We start from the raw sequence: 15,577 nt of genomic DNA, 5'->3' as shown, positions 1-15,577 counted from the left end.
CAGAAGCGTCTTATCTTAGAACTGTATGTCGTAGCAGTTTGTATGCCTTGACTTATAGGGAGGTACTTCTCTTCCAGGACTACTGAAAATTCTGCCATTAGTTTATGGACAGGGAACATTTGAACAAATTGTATTTCATTATAAAGTGTAACAGAATGTCAGACCAAATCACATACACAGAGAAAGTTGAATTAATGAGAATTTCATCGCCTATGGAAGGATTGCCACATCTAAAACAAAAACTCAACAAACAAGACAAATGCACAAAAGAGCTGCGTGACTAAATTACATGTAAGAGTGATTGGTTGGTAGTCTACAAGTGTGTCTCTACAAGTCAACAAGGCCACATGTACAACTGTAAGAGCCATTAGGAATTTCCTTCTGCACTAAAAACATCCTGTTTAGTCTGCAGTATTGTGTAACCAGGTGATAATGTACAAATACCTGCCTGCTAGATTTCTCTGGGTTGTATGTTGTATTTACATGTACAATTGTATGTGTGTGTCTGCCTGTATGTGTGTTTCTGTATATGTGATTACAGGTAAAGTGTAACAAACTCCCTAGAGGACAAATTGAGTAAAACATTAGATGTTCTAGCTAGAAGAAAACACACTTAGTTCTTGCTTGGTTTTTCATTCAACTGCCTGAAATATGTTTCAGATGCAGCTAAAATGATATTTAGCTGTGGTGATTCTATCATTCAGTGCTGGATGATTTTATGATGATGTCTTTTGACCCTGAATATTCCACCTAACTTTGCTTCCTATCCCATCATGCATCAGCATCTTATGATTGTTTGTTTGTTTTTTCTTTCATTTAAAGGAGTAACTGCAGTTGCTATTTTCCACATATGACTAAATGACTGTTACAAGCATGTTGGTAAGGGTGTACACTAAAAACTTAATCAGTTAGGATCAATCTAGACTCTTCCTCAGTTGAATTCAGACATAGGAACTCACATCCGTCCCCACTGATCAACTTGCACTTCATCGTTGTGCATTCAAAAAATATGTCAAGTCACAGTGTGTTACTCACCCAAATGCCACTGTGGAAATCTCTCTGTCGCCTGACAAAACTCGTGTCATTTCTTGATATTTTCAGCCCAGAGACTCAGTGGCGGATCCAGACAGAGCATGGATTGTTGACGGCAATAAAAGATTTTATCTCGCTAGAATTGAGGTCAACATAACCTCGCATGCTCCCATGCCCTGTTTTATCATTTTTTGTTTTCTTTTTCAGGTCATGGTAGATTTAGGAGAGTATGAACATTTTTGTGCGCTTTAAGACAAACACATTGCACTCAGTGGATTACTCATGCCATTGTGTATGCCTCATTATGTGAGCTGGAATCCTGAAATTATCAGACATTTCAATCTCTGATTACACTTTCACTGAACTCACAGTGCTTTTGTTGAATTGTTGCTTTTTCCTCTTTTCTTTGGTTTGTAAAAGTCCTTGGAAATTTCCTGGTTGTTATTCTCTTTGTCTCCCATGGACCACACAAACTCCTATCTACTTCTCAGTAGCTGAGTAAAATACAAAAACCAAAACAGATTACTCAGAAAAAGATGGAGTACCGTCTGTAATCAAGATTCTGATAGTGAAGTAGAAGTCGATGCTGATTTGTGTCTTAGTTGGAAAAGAAAACCTGTGCAAGGTAATGAAAAAAGAGAGTTTGGTTTGATCATGTGAGAGAATTCAAAGGGGCAATTGTTTGGATGACTGTTTGACTGGGTGACTTTGGGATTGGTTAGAATTGTGACGCTTTCCATGTACACATTTGTACAATGTATGTTAGAGAAGAGAAACAACAGGCGTGTCAGCTGTTTGTCTATGAGTCTGAATAAGACTGTAAAGTATGCAGACAGATGCTGAAAGTAAGAGGGAAAAGGGGGCAACAATGGTTAGATGCCATGTAAAGGGACCACTGATTTTATGAAATCTTGGCCAGATGTGAAGAACATTGTCTCATGGAGAGAGAAAAAAATGGCTTTTAATTTCTTTCTTTCTGGAGACGACCCTGGATTCAGTGGAAATCCAGGCTTGAGAGAGGTCAAACCAGTAATCTGACAGCCGTTCACTCTTAGCTGTCTCTAGCTCACTCTGTTAGCCTGTAGAGATCCTAGGGCAGTAGAATGGGATTCAACCTTCTTCTGTGTATGAAGAAGAAGTGTAGAGATAGGAAATGCACGTGTCCGATGTAGTATGTGACTGCAACATGTTCAACATACCCCTATGCCTGCAGTGTTACAAGTGTTTGTCTCTATGCAATCCTAATATTGCCTCTTCAGAGGGAAATTATAATGATAATAATGAGTAACATTTATTTAACACTTAATGAAATACAGGTGTTTCCATCAAAGCATGTTGATACAGAACAGAAAAGGGTATCAGATAATCATGGAGCTATAGAGGCATTTCTAGGTCATTAGTATAAGATTCACCATGAAGAGATAACACTGACAACTTGATTGAAATCACAGATCTTCTACCCCAACTCTTCTCTCGCTCACCCAGGCTGTTTGATTTACCAGAGAACACTGCACCAATCACAGCACATTGATCCATTTGACGATGTCAAAGCTTTATTACTACCTTCACAAAAGCAAGGAGTGTGAAAACTCACACAGCAGTGGAACTTTAGACTTAAATGTGACTTTGACAGTGAGACCAAATTGTTTTGAATGAAAGCAGTAACATGCAAGTGACAGATTAGTGATGTTTTAGCCTGATCTGATTTATGATAAGACTGCTATGGTTCTTACAGCGCCAGTAAATGATTAAGGCAGCGTCCTGTGGGCCTCTCAAAATAGCAGAGTGACCCGATCACCTGACTGTGAAGAGTCTGGTCTAGGACCCTCTCTCTCTCTCACTTTGGCACAAAATTATCAGAAAATATGATTTCATTTGGATTTGTCTGAATGACTATTGGTTTTTGTGGTATTTTCAATTCAATTCAATATGGTTTGTTGTGCAAATAACAATCCAGCAGCTCAAAGGCTGATACGGTTGCTTTACATCAGACTCATGAATAAAAGTAAAATTACACTCTGATAATATAAGCCTACATAAGAATATTAAATATGTGATATTAATACACATCAGACCTGAGCATCAAAAAATGGGATAGGTGAGAGTATTGCACAACAGGAAATGAGATTTGTATGTGTGAGATCGAGCATGGCAAGATGGAGAAGAGAGGGCAAGGATTACATAAATAAAAAAGCGAAAGTTGGGAAATAAATTCAGCGCCCAATAGCATGAAAACTACAGGTAATCGATATACAATGATGTTTGATCAAAGTTACTCTGTAGGGCCTGGAGTACTTGTAGAACCTGGAGTACTTGCAAAATCTTTATTCTCCTTTTCTGGACAAAAATTCTGGAATTCTCTGGATAATAATATAAAAGAAGCTTTAAGTTTTTATACATTTTCTTTAAAATTAAAGAATCATTTAAAAACTTCGTATGCAGCATAATAATTCATTCTTCTTGTTTTACTTTTGATTTTCAAAGTTGTTGTTGCTTCATTAATCTCACAACTCTTTGTTCATCGGCGTGCCCGTGCTTCTGTGCCTCCAGTGCCCTGGTTATGACCCACCATTTCCCTCTCCTCTCCCCCCCCCCCCCCCTTGTCCACCTCAGACTTACTACCTTCTTCACTACTATATCTTTCTATCCTCTCACAAATCTTTCCTTACAAGAGAGCCGCCATTGATTGTGTTTGTTAATCTGTGTCCGTATGTGTGCATGTATGTGTGTATTACTTTGTCTGTCCTTTTTTTTTTTTTTGCTACCGCTTAGGGAAATTTGTTGTTGTTGTTGTTGTTTTTTTTTCCAATTATATTTTTTTCTCTACGAGGGGACTGCATTCTACAAGCTCTGCTTTTTAGCAGTCCCCTCCACTTCCAGCAATATTGTTTATGCATTTACCACAGTGACGTAACAGTTATTTGTATCTCTGTTGATAATTTAACTTTATCTCTTTTACAAAATACATGTTATTCTGTTCATCGCATTGTGGTACTGATTTCATGACGTCTGTGTATATGAGCGTTTCTTTCTATTTCTAATTATTTGTTTGTTGGATGTGAAATAAATCAACTTGAACAGAATTATGGAGATTATGTTGAAGTGAGGTTTTAAGTAGTACACATGGGTACAGTCCAACTTCAGTTATCTGGCCATGTGTGGAACTGGCACCCATCTTGATAAGTGATGTGGCCACAGAAGTGAGATATACTCAAGCACAACACGTTCAAGCAAGTTGTGTAAGGGATGTGCATAAAGGAGTGTTGATTTACTGAGGACGAGTCCCGAGCATACTCGGCCAAGTGTCTATGGGAAATGCGTGTTGTACCAAAATCAGCCCTTCCTCAATGGGTCAATTTACTGTAGCAGTTTAATATGATGATTACAGGATATTTGCTTCTTCATAATTCAAATTGTTTGGAAATGAAATGGAATGTGAGTGGAAATGCACCTTCTGCATGGTCTTTGTTCCTTCTGGAAAAAATGTTTTTCCCTGAAAAAGCAGAGACAATCATGTGTCAATCCATGTCTGGATAATAGAGAAACCCGGAAAAGTTATGGCTGGGTAACTGAGGTCAGACTGTAGCCTTTATGCAAGAAATGTTAGTCACATCTTTAGGGCCACTTAGTCTTGAGAGGGTAACATTGGAATGATTCACAGGCAATGATATGACCTTTAATACCTCAGCCTCCTCCCTACTGAAATCTTCTCCCCCGGGATTTGTTATGTTTTGGGGGGATTAAGAGCTGGCTTGAGAAATGAGAGTAGGTATAATTCAAAAGAAGCAAGAATTAGGACATGCATGATGCCATGGCTTTGATAGTAAAGGGGTTGCCTGTTGCACTCTTAATGAAGCCTTTAAACCCACTTTCAAACAAAGTCACAATTAAAACCAGACAAGATGACGGCCTGAAGTGGTGTAGGAGACATCTTGTAGAGCAATCCTGAGGCTGTAATCACTCACTGATCAGTGAACTTCCTCTAGGTTCCCTCCATCGATTCCTTTCACAGGATGGAAGGTGTGAAACTAGAGAGTTAGGATCATAGACTTAGAGGCTGAACGTGATCTTGTGCCTGATATAAAATGCATGAGCGAAAAGTTCATACAAATTATACAATGCACCTTGTAAGAAAGGAGAGGTCTGTGAGAATAGAAATATGCCACAATTATGTTATCACCAATGATGGAATGATCATTACATCTTTCAAATTCAGAAACAGGAGCTGTGAATCTTTAATTTTGTATGCTGTCAAATGTATATTTTTAAGGCATAATTTGCCATTTGCAGATGAAACAAAGACCCAGCATTAGTGCTTTAAAATAGTTCTAAAATGTGAGTTAGGGATAGAAACAACCACTGTAAAAATTTGAATTCGTAAAATCGATGTTAAATATTGTTAGATATACAAAATGTGAACAATAGTTATAATAAAAATGTTTCCAGACTAAACCGTCTACAGTTATGATTTATTGAGAAAAATACAGATATCTCCTTATATTTTCGGCTTTATTGCGAACATTTCATATGATAGGATGTTCTGTGGTACAACAGACCAACACATACGCATGAAATGTCATATCTTGAACATTTTTTAGTCACTGTTCCCAAAGGTAAACAGGACCTTTAAGTATAGATAATAACTGAGAGAAAAATAGTGCTGATTTAGGATCAAACAATCTCCCTCAGCTGTTAATGTATGCAAAGCTGCACACATGCTTGTTCTTTTGATTTATATATTCCTGTTGCCAATGAAGGATGTTCTGTTATATGATGATACTTCTTGACAGTCTTTCACAGCATATCACGTGATTAGTAGCCTGGGCTGTGTATTTTCCTTATCAAACTTCAAATATGTTCAAGTATATAATAATGGCGACTTTTTGTGAGTCATCTCATCTATGCCTGGTTTTTTTATGCTAAGGGTTAGCTTAGCAAGGAGTTTGATATTTTTAATGGAATTGAATTTTCAGGCAGAGACAGGTAGATACCATTCAAGCTATGGGGGTGTCAGGTCATTTGAGGATGGGTGCAATTTAACTGATTAAAAGATAACATCAGAAACGGTATGTTTATGTTTCATTACAGCTATAAATGTTCACCTGACATTCTCAGGACTGCTGGCTACTGACCAGCTGTGACTAGCCCTACGTGAGGTACCGGTACAGATACTCTGGGTGTGTTTGACCCTGTTAGCCTTGACCCCATACTCAACATTTTATTTATTTGTTAGACATAATCAGTCTTCTATTACACTGGAATCAATTTGTGTTACATGTATGTTCTTTAATATTTTGTACAGTACATATTAAACCACAGCCAATAGTCAGGTGTGTGAACTGGGCCCCATTTCATAAAAAGTTGATATGATAGCAACTCTTGCTGAAATGGCAATTTTCATGGTAATGACAAGAAAGCAGCTTCCTGGTTGGCTGTTGCTATGGGAAGTTGCCATTCCAGCAAGAGTTGCTATCATATCAACTTTTATGAAATGGGGCCCTGGTCATCTGTGATCAATTGTACCTGTTCTGTTATGAAGACAATAGGGTTTTATTTTTCTTAGTATACCAAAATATGGCATACATGTATCTTGTTTGTTGTCTCTGTGTCATACAGACACCTCTTACTCCTTCCCACCCCTATCAAAAGTTTTCCCCATAGTGATCTCTCTGAGGGTAGGTTTTTTTTTTTCACTTCTATGAGTGTCAGAAAGATGGCAATATTACTTCTTTTTTTTTAAAGCAGAAAGGGAAGTAATGTGATACTTGTCTTACTTAAACAGTAATCAGTCACACATGCATAAATACAGACACATACCCATACAATGAATAGTCTGAAAAAGTTGTGGAAAAATAATTAGTTGACAGCTAGGTTATTTTTAAATTTATGCTTCCAGTTGCCCAATGTGTTTCGTCTCTTTTTCTTCCTATCCACATTTGATTTCATGTATCATATTCATTGTTGCATATAATGCAGTTGTTTGTATAATTATATTGACTGTTGTAAATAAAACAAACTTGTGTCTTGAGGGAGACTAAGTGTCTGAGACAGAGAGGCTGATAGGAGTGAGTGGGCGTGGCTTGTCAGATGGGATGTCACTCATCCAAGGGATTCTCCTTTCCCTCAAATCATCCAACTTGGTTGGCGATATTGCTGCAACTTTAACCAAATGCATGCTTCCTAAAGAAGAGTGTTCTCTATTTTCAATTTTAGGAGCTTTAAAAAAGATCTTAAATCCATGCAGGTCACATATAATCTGCTCTAAACTTGTTTCCTTTCTCATTCATCCTTCATATGTGATGGTACATGGATTCACAATCTTTTCTGCGACCTGCTAGAGACCCAATTTTCATGATAATACCTTTCAATCCCGTGTAGCATTCCTTAGTCAGACTCAGAAAGAGAGAGTCATTACAACAGAGTATTATCTTATTGAGATCATGAAATCTGATAATACCTCAGAAGTAAGGTTTAAGTGGGTATTTCTTCTTCTCATTATCTGTGTCAATTTGACAAATTGACTCAGATTTAGAACTCAAATATCCTCTCCCCTCCAATCTTGTCATCCTTCCTGTTGTTTGTTGAATGGATTCATCTTCAAAGGAAGAATCTTGAGGTTGGTGTAAAACTTTGGGCGGCTTGATGTTTTAGATAAAATACATTTTTTAAAAAGTGACTTGGCAAGAAAACAGTTGTTCACTCTGTCCGGCATTCAAATGTTGAGTAGCATGGTGAGATTAGGGGATTACTCCAGCCTCCCGCTGAGTGTTGCCACAGACGAGTATTTTTGGCTTGGAAGATTTTTAGCCTTGACTACATCCCACTCTAGAGGCTTGGCTGATTTCAAGCAGTGAGTGGAAATATTATTCTAAGATAGGAACACTGATGATGAGTGGAACATTAGTTACGTTCAGACGGCAGGCCCTAACCTCGAGGTTTAGCTCTTGCCCCCTAACTACGACGTGTGTCCACACGACGAATCTTAACCTCGAGGTTACAAAACCTCGAGGTTAAGCTTCTGCCCCCCTTAACTACGAGTGGGTCCCACTTGATGTTAAAACCACAAAACCGGAAGTTTCAGCCCACACTTCTAACAAGGCGTCTATTTCTTCTTTAGTCCAACCCTGTTGGACTAGCTTACCGGTACTCTTTTTCCCACCGGCAGCACCAGCTCCTCTCATGGTATGCAGAGATAGCACTGCACAGATGACTTTATGCCTTTATGAAGATATTCGTCGAAAACAATTTTTTAGTGTCGGAGAAGAAAATAGAATACAGTAGCGAGTTCGACGTGTTCAGTTTCAGAGATCAAGCGCATGGGAAGAAAAGATGATGTTGTTGTGATGTGCGTCATAGGTTTTTCACCTCGCGCGCACGTGTGGTGTATTTGTGGTGTATTTACGTTTGGGAGGTTGACCCGGAAGCAGAGGGAAATTGTGGGGGCTGGAGGTCACGGCGAGGTCACTCTTAACTTGACGTTGTTTTTTTGTGTCCACACGGTGCTTAACTACAAGTGGGGACCCCCCCCCCCCCCCCCGTGGCTCGTGGTTAGAGCGCTAACCATAAGATTTCTCGTGGCTCGAAACATCGAGCAATCCTCGAGGTTTGCTAACTACGAGAGCGTCTTCACGGTCCCTAACTATAAGCTCTAACCTCGAGGTTTCCTAACCTCGAGGTTAAGGGCTCCCGTCTGAACGTAACTATTATGTGGTCTGTGAAACTCTGTGTGTGGCTTTCGTGCCAAGATTTTACCGCACAAATATTTTGTAAACTGCAGGTGATGCCTTGAAATGATTGAAAATGATCTTCTACATCCAGCATATCAAACATATATTGGAATTACTGTCCACATTAGAATAAAGTAGTGGATAATATATGATTGGTGAAAGGGTTGAATTCAGTTAAAATGCTCTAAATTTTGTGTAGTTTTTTATTTTATTATTTTTTTTTACTCACTGGAACACAGTGGACAGTATCCACATACATTGTAGGTTACATGAATGGCACTTGTACATCGCTGCATGGTATTGGCAATGTACATGTATATATTGGTAGTAAGAAAAAGGATAGAAAGAGAGCATACATTGTAATAGAGATTAATATTAACAGAAGGCCATAAAGAGAGATACATAGCCCCAATCAGCATTGTATTGTAATGGATGAAGTTACTGAAGTCTGCTGCTAGAGGTCTGTGGCCTAACGCAGGATTAAGCCTGCTGTGAGTAATGTCAGTTTGATCTGCACTTCTGTTCATCCTCATACGTGTGTTATATTCAATACACATGCACAGTAACCTCAAACATGTTCACTCACATCTTGATGTAGGTGTATACTTTGACATCGCTTATCTCAGTGTTTGCATTTGCATATTAGGAATGTAAAGCCCTTTTTACACTTGTGTTTCTTAACCCCGGACTTTCTCTGACCCAGGACTATCGTTAGTCCCGTACCAATTTTTCAGCTTTTTACACTCGCCAATTAGTCCCGTATTATCTCTTGTCCGGGGCTAAGGAGAAAACTGACCTTTTTACACTTGTATTTCTTAGCCCCGGACTTTCCAAGCCACATGAATATTCATGATTACGCTGTGTACTGTACACGTACACGCACGCACCGGCAGCACTTGATTACCTCGTTTCTGATTGGTCAGTGAGGGTAGGTCTTCGTCTCCGTCGCTTAGCCCAGGATTATTTTTTCGTTCTGTTTACACTCACTTGCTTGGCATCGCAATTGCGGTGCTAACCCTGCTATTTTGCAGGGCCAGATAGTACGGGATTATCGGTGGGGCTAGCCCACTTTGGCAAAAACGAGTGTAAACAGAAAGTGGGCTAAGGATAGTCCCGTACCAACGGTGGGGCTAAGGCCCCCCCTTAGCCCCACCGTTGGTACGGGACTAAGCAAAAATTTACAAGTGTAAAAAGCCCTTTAGTATAATGTGTGTCTCCAAAAACATATTTTCCCTCCTTTGCTTTTACCTTGATGACTTGTTTCACATGTCAAACACACAACTATTACAGCTTGCAGATTAATCTCAGTTACCATGACAACAGCACAAATGCTGACAGCTGATTGGTTGTTGTGGCAGGTGCACCTGTAGTCATAGTGAGAATGATTGTTGTAAGTCTGGTAGATCGTGTGACACAGGGTCTTGGCATGGAGCTGAATGTGAGTGAAGGCTGCTGGAGCTGCCATCGGGTTTTTACCAGGGTTTTGTTGGACACACTCCCAGCCTACCCCACCCCCTGGAATGGGGGTGGGGGGGGGGGGGTGGGGGAGAGTGGGGGGCATGGTCCCTTCAGACAAGATGAACTGATAGTCAGTGGTATTCTTAGACACTGTGCTGATTCACAGTCCTACCCTAGTCTTCCCAGGTTCTCATATCTACCTGACTTTTAAGCTGACATTTATGCCCCATTCACATTGAAACAGGGATCAGACTGGACCATGACTTGAAATGTTATAGGTCACAACAATGGAAAGATTTCAGCAATTTTGATTTTTCTTCGTGCAAAAATTATTGTCACAAAGTACAGATTGTCATGAAGCTTATCCCTTTGATAATTACATCTTTTGAAGTCATATTAGACATGTCTTCACACAGAACATGATTGCCTGACATTACAATGCGAGCCTTTGCACAATCTTGCACTATTTAAGGGCCATTCCATCATCAGGAGCGTCATTCGCCCGAAGAAGACAATTGATAATTGGCGAAAAGTCGCAACAGTGAGTTTGTTTTCCAGTTTCTTGATTCAACTAATTATTGAACAATGTGAAAAAGTATGACATGCTGAAGAAAGGTATATGTCACAGCTTTACTAAACTTTTCTTGCATGGAATTCATGTTGAAATGTGTGTGTGTGTGTGTGTGTGTGTGTGTGTGTGTGTGTGTGTGTGTGTGTGTGTGTGTGTGTGTGTTTTCTGGCATTTAGGTCTAGGTGGGAAATCTGAGTCTGTTATCATGTAGGCCCAATTGGGAACCCAAAGTTTTTATTAAGGAAAAATACTGACAGCATATGCCTATGCACATGCTAACACAGCTAAATTTTCTGTGTATGTGAGAGAAAGGCAATCAAGTTTCAGGTGTGAATGGGGTCTACATTCATGTCTTGGCAGTGAGTTGAGCTAGCTGTAGACAGTAACAGGTCACGATACAGGCACTTTGCCAGGACCTGTAACCACAAACAGTAACTCACTCCCTCAGGGCTAGCCTCTCACCTCCCAAATTTGTCCTGTTCAGATTCTTATCTTAATCAGCCTCTAGAGTCAAAGGATGAGTTACATATTAATTGCTATTTACAAATAATGCATACCACACACATTCATACTTTTTCTTGCTTGTGTATTCTTTCTGTATTTGCAACAGTTTTGATTCCATATCTGCACAGTGCATGAAAGAGTGCAGCTTGAGGAAATGGATTTGATCATGTTGATTGATACATGTTCTCTAGGGAAGAGGTCTGGTATTAGATTTCATCTCTAGCAGCTGTAAGAAACATGTGTTGGAGTGCCCTGTCTGTGTAGACAGCTTGAGTTTGTTCTCATATCATAGCAGTCACTTGCTATCAAGGAGCCATCACCTTGTGGTAGGAATTTTAGGCCAGGATTTACTGTCAGACAGGTGAAAACATTTGTCCAATGTGTATGTAAAATGATGAAAGTCTCTCCATAAATTTTGTGAGAAATTCATAGAATTAGGAGCAGAGGAAAGTTGTTGAAATTCTGCTGCCATTTTTTGCTCCTGATAATACTGTCCTTTCACCATCCTTCTCCAAATATTTCTATTTTTTCCATGAAACTTGACAGCACACAGAGAATAGTGAGATGAATGAAGAGTTTTGAAATGTTAAAGGCATTATTTTACTACCATTTGCAATTGAAGCAAAAACCCAGCTTTAATGCTTCAAAATAGTTCTAGGATGTGAGTTAGGGATAGAAACAACTGATGTAAAAATTTTAATCAGGATAATCAATGTTAAGTATTGTTGAATATACAAAAAGTTAACAATAGTTATAATAAAATTGTTTCCAGATTTAACCGGCTACAGTTATGGTTTAGTGAGAAAAATAGTGATATCTCCTTATATTTTAGATTTTATTGCAAAATTTTTATATGGTAGGATGTTTTGTGATACAACTGACCTACACTTGCATCAGATATAACTCAAGCATTTTTAAAATCGCTGCTCCCAATAATGGTAAAGTGTACCTTTTTAACACCATCCTGCAAGCCATTTTCCCCCTTGATATCGACTGGAAATGGTAAATGAACTCAAGAAAGTGCATCCTGAGGTTTTTCAGAAGAATGTGAGAGAAACTCAAATTCATTCTTGGATATGAATTACTTGTCTCATTCCAGATTTGGTAGCCATGGCAACATCACGTCTTCATCTACATCTAGTTTCAGGTTGTTGTTTGTTTGACCTGATGCCATTTTTCACACCCAGTTGTTTTGCAAGCAAGTTTTGTTTAGAACTTCACATCCTGCTTGTTGGTCTCGATGCATGAATGTGTGAACCTGTGAAAAGGTAGGAGAATTCTCAGTTTAGAAAATTTCATTTAAGATGGATAGATGAGACTATAGTATCAGGAAGTATTCATCAAGCTTTGCATTAAGTTGGTTTGTAATTATCCCATATGCACATTGTTCAAATGGCTTCTCATTTTGCTCAGTTGGTAAGGTTGCATTTATTTCATCTGATTTTCTCCCCTAATATATTCTCCTTATGTTTCATCATTGCTACAAACCAAAATTTGAGTTGTATAAAATTATTTTTCATGATTTTTTAGCCTTGCACCAAAAAACAAACAAACAAGCACTGACAAACAAACCCACACAAAATACCTGATGCACCATGAGCTATGAAGAGTTGCAGACTTACAAAAGAACTTGTTTACCAAGGTAGGATGTAAACACATATCATCAGGCTTGTGGGTTGATTTCTTGAAGTCTAAAAGCAAACTTGCCTTGACTCTTTAGCTAATTGAATTCTGCAGTGTTATTTGCCTTTTCCTGCATAAACGTACTAGCCTATAATAGAGAAGAGTGTACGAGGCCATGTAGGCTGTGACACAGTGGTTGTGTGGAATTTTTTTTTTGCAGTCAGAGGTCTACAAGAAGGTTTTTTTTTTTTTTTTCAGTGTCTGAATGCTCCATGACTCTTAATACACGTCTTATAAATACATTTCAGAAATGTATGAATGTAAACAAGTTCTTCTTTGGAAGTCAGCAAATCTTTTATGATTGTTTTGTCAATGACTAGATAATTAATTGTATACACCTGTTATAAACTAACTGTGGACAAAGTAAACATATTATATACAAGAGGTGGATATTCTGTATGGACTTTTATTACCAAGTTATTTGTTTCATTCTTTTTAATCAAACTATATACAAATACTTTACATACATATACACTACACAGTCTAGTCAAGAGATGAAGGTGATGGGTTAGAAGACACTGTGGGATTGGACATGGTTTGTATTAAATATCTGTACAGAGCAATCCGGATTAATTGACATTATCAGTGAAATAATAACAGGTCTACTGTCTGGTGTATGGCATGGAGACAGAATGGAGGTTATTGGATGATTTAAATACCAAACTGCACTTTTCATGGTGATTTCATAACACAAAAATAAGGTTTGTATCAAGTTACACTCCAAGCATGGATAGATCTGCTATAGATTCTAAAGTTTAACACTAAGGCACCAAATACAGTTTAGCAAATGATTTTGCTATAACACGCATTTCCCATAGACACCTGTCTGAGTATAATCGGGACTAGTCTTCAACAGGGTAAGAGTGTTTCATAGCTGTCTTAAAAGTGTCTGCCTCTGTTAAAACTGTCCTCTTGAATTACCACCAGTCCACCAGTAGTCATCCACAAGTGAGCAACAATTAATGACTTTATGCCATGAATGCTCTTCAAGAGTGATGATATAAGCTAGAAGTCTAGAGTTGGTAGCAATGCATGCTTCCTATGTTTACATTAAAGTAATTGATATTACATAAACGTGATTAAACACTGAGACAAAGATGCTCATTAGCATTGTCTAATGTCTTTCCAATGTGATTTTCTTTACTTAAAATAAACAATGGACTTGAGCTCTTTTAGTATTAAAAGTTGCCTTTGATTATGAATACAAATTACACCACAGTTTTTTTTTTTAATAGTTAATTTGTCTGGCTGACAGCCAGGTTTGGTTGCGTGTGTTTCTTCTTCTTTTTCTCCCAAATTACAAGCCATTGCAAACTATGCATACAGTAGTTCTCAGATTTCCCTTTTCTTGTTATGCCATGTGAAACCAAAGAGTATCATCCAAAATGTAAGTTTGTTCTGCCGTCCATATGAAACTTCTCAAGCATTCTGATGTATCTTACAACAAAAACATCAATATGTGAAAGTTTTCCTTTTTTTTTGAAAACCACTGAACAAATATACTTCATATAAATATTATCTCAACATTTTATTTGTTGGGGGTGGGGTGACTTTGCTATCTTTATGAAAACAAAAACTCAAAATGCAAGAACAAATTAATGTTATTGTATTGGCTGATAGCTTCTCTTTGGCCATCATCATTAAAAGTAATGATATTTGAATTGACTGCAGAATCATATTTAGGTATTGGAAGGGAACATTGTGTGAACATGCTGAGTAGGGCTTACATGCAAATCCTACTGGGGACAAAGGTATAGTGACATTTCTTTGTTAACCTTTTGATGGTAAACTGATTTTGCTATAACATGCATTTCCCATAGACACCTGTCGGAGTGTACTGTGGATTAATCTTCAACATGTTTCATTATCTTCAAGTCAAAGCAGATAACACCATACATTACAGTCTTAAAGCAAGTTATGAGTGGAGTTATGTACAGAGGATCTCAGTATGAATTGTGTAATGGATATCATAACATTTCTTTATTTTGCTGGCCAGTTTCACCAGTAATTGATATTAATATTTACTACATTGTATAGTGCATTTCATTGACACACTGGTAGAGTAGTAAAAGCAACATGAAAGAAAGTTTTATGAAACACTAGATATTTTGTGTCAACCATACCAGCATCTATATGCATTGATGAGATATATTGATGCTTATTACAATATCCTTTGCTGAAAAGCTGAAATTACATGCAATGCTACAGCTGTACTTACAGTACAAATTGTACATGTGGCTTTGATTCAGTTTTGATTGATGTCATAATACTGTTTTATGTTTTTGTGTCAATCGAAAGCCATCAGTGCATTAGCAGTGACTTTATAATCCTGCTGTAGTATGCTACAGTAAAGGTAGAAATTGAATTAGGTACATTTCTACTTCAGCTGTCATGAATATTCATGAGGTTTCTTTCATGCACACATTGCTTCTGCCTTAATGATGAAACAATAAGCTTCAATCTCTTTAGTGGCTTTCTCTCACAGTTTCTGGTCTGCCACTCTGACCTTCCTTTGAATCATTGCCACATTGACCTCCCTTTGAACCATTGCCTCATGTCTGAGATTGGAATGTAGTGTCATTTCCTCTACACTCTTCAAGCC

At 38.1% G+C, this 15,577-nt stretch overlaps 1 protein-coding gene across 1 annotated transcript in view; it reads left to right on the top strand.

Moving 5' to 3' along the window:
• LOC139724028 (SID1 transmembrane family member 1-like) overlaps nucleotides 1-15,577 on the top strand; it is a 130,017-nt gene that overhangs the window by 48,331 nt on the left and 66,109 nt on the right. The window lies entirely within an intron of this gene.

The sequence above is a fragment of the Diadema antillarum genome, unplaced genomic scaffold (genome assembly GCF_040938485.1).
Source record: "Diadema antillarum isolate AM-2024a unplaced genomic scaffold, OU_Dant_1.0 scf00000001, whole genome shotgun sequence".
NCBI lineage: Eukaryota > Metazoa > Echinodermata > Echinoidea > Diadematoida > Diadematidae > Diadema > Diadema antillarum.
This window is presented reverse-complemented; position numbering and strand designations above follow the sequence as displayed.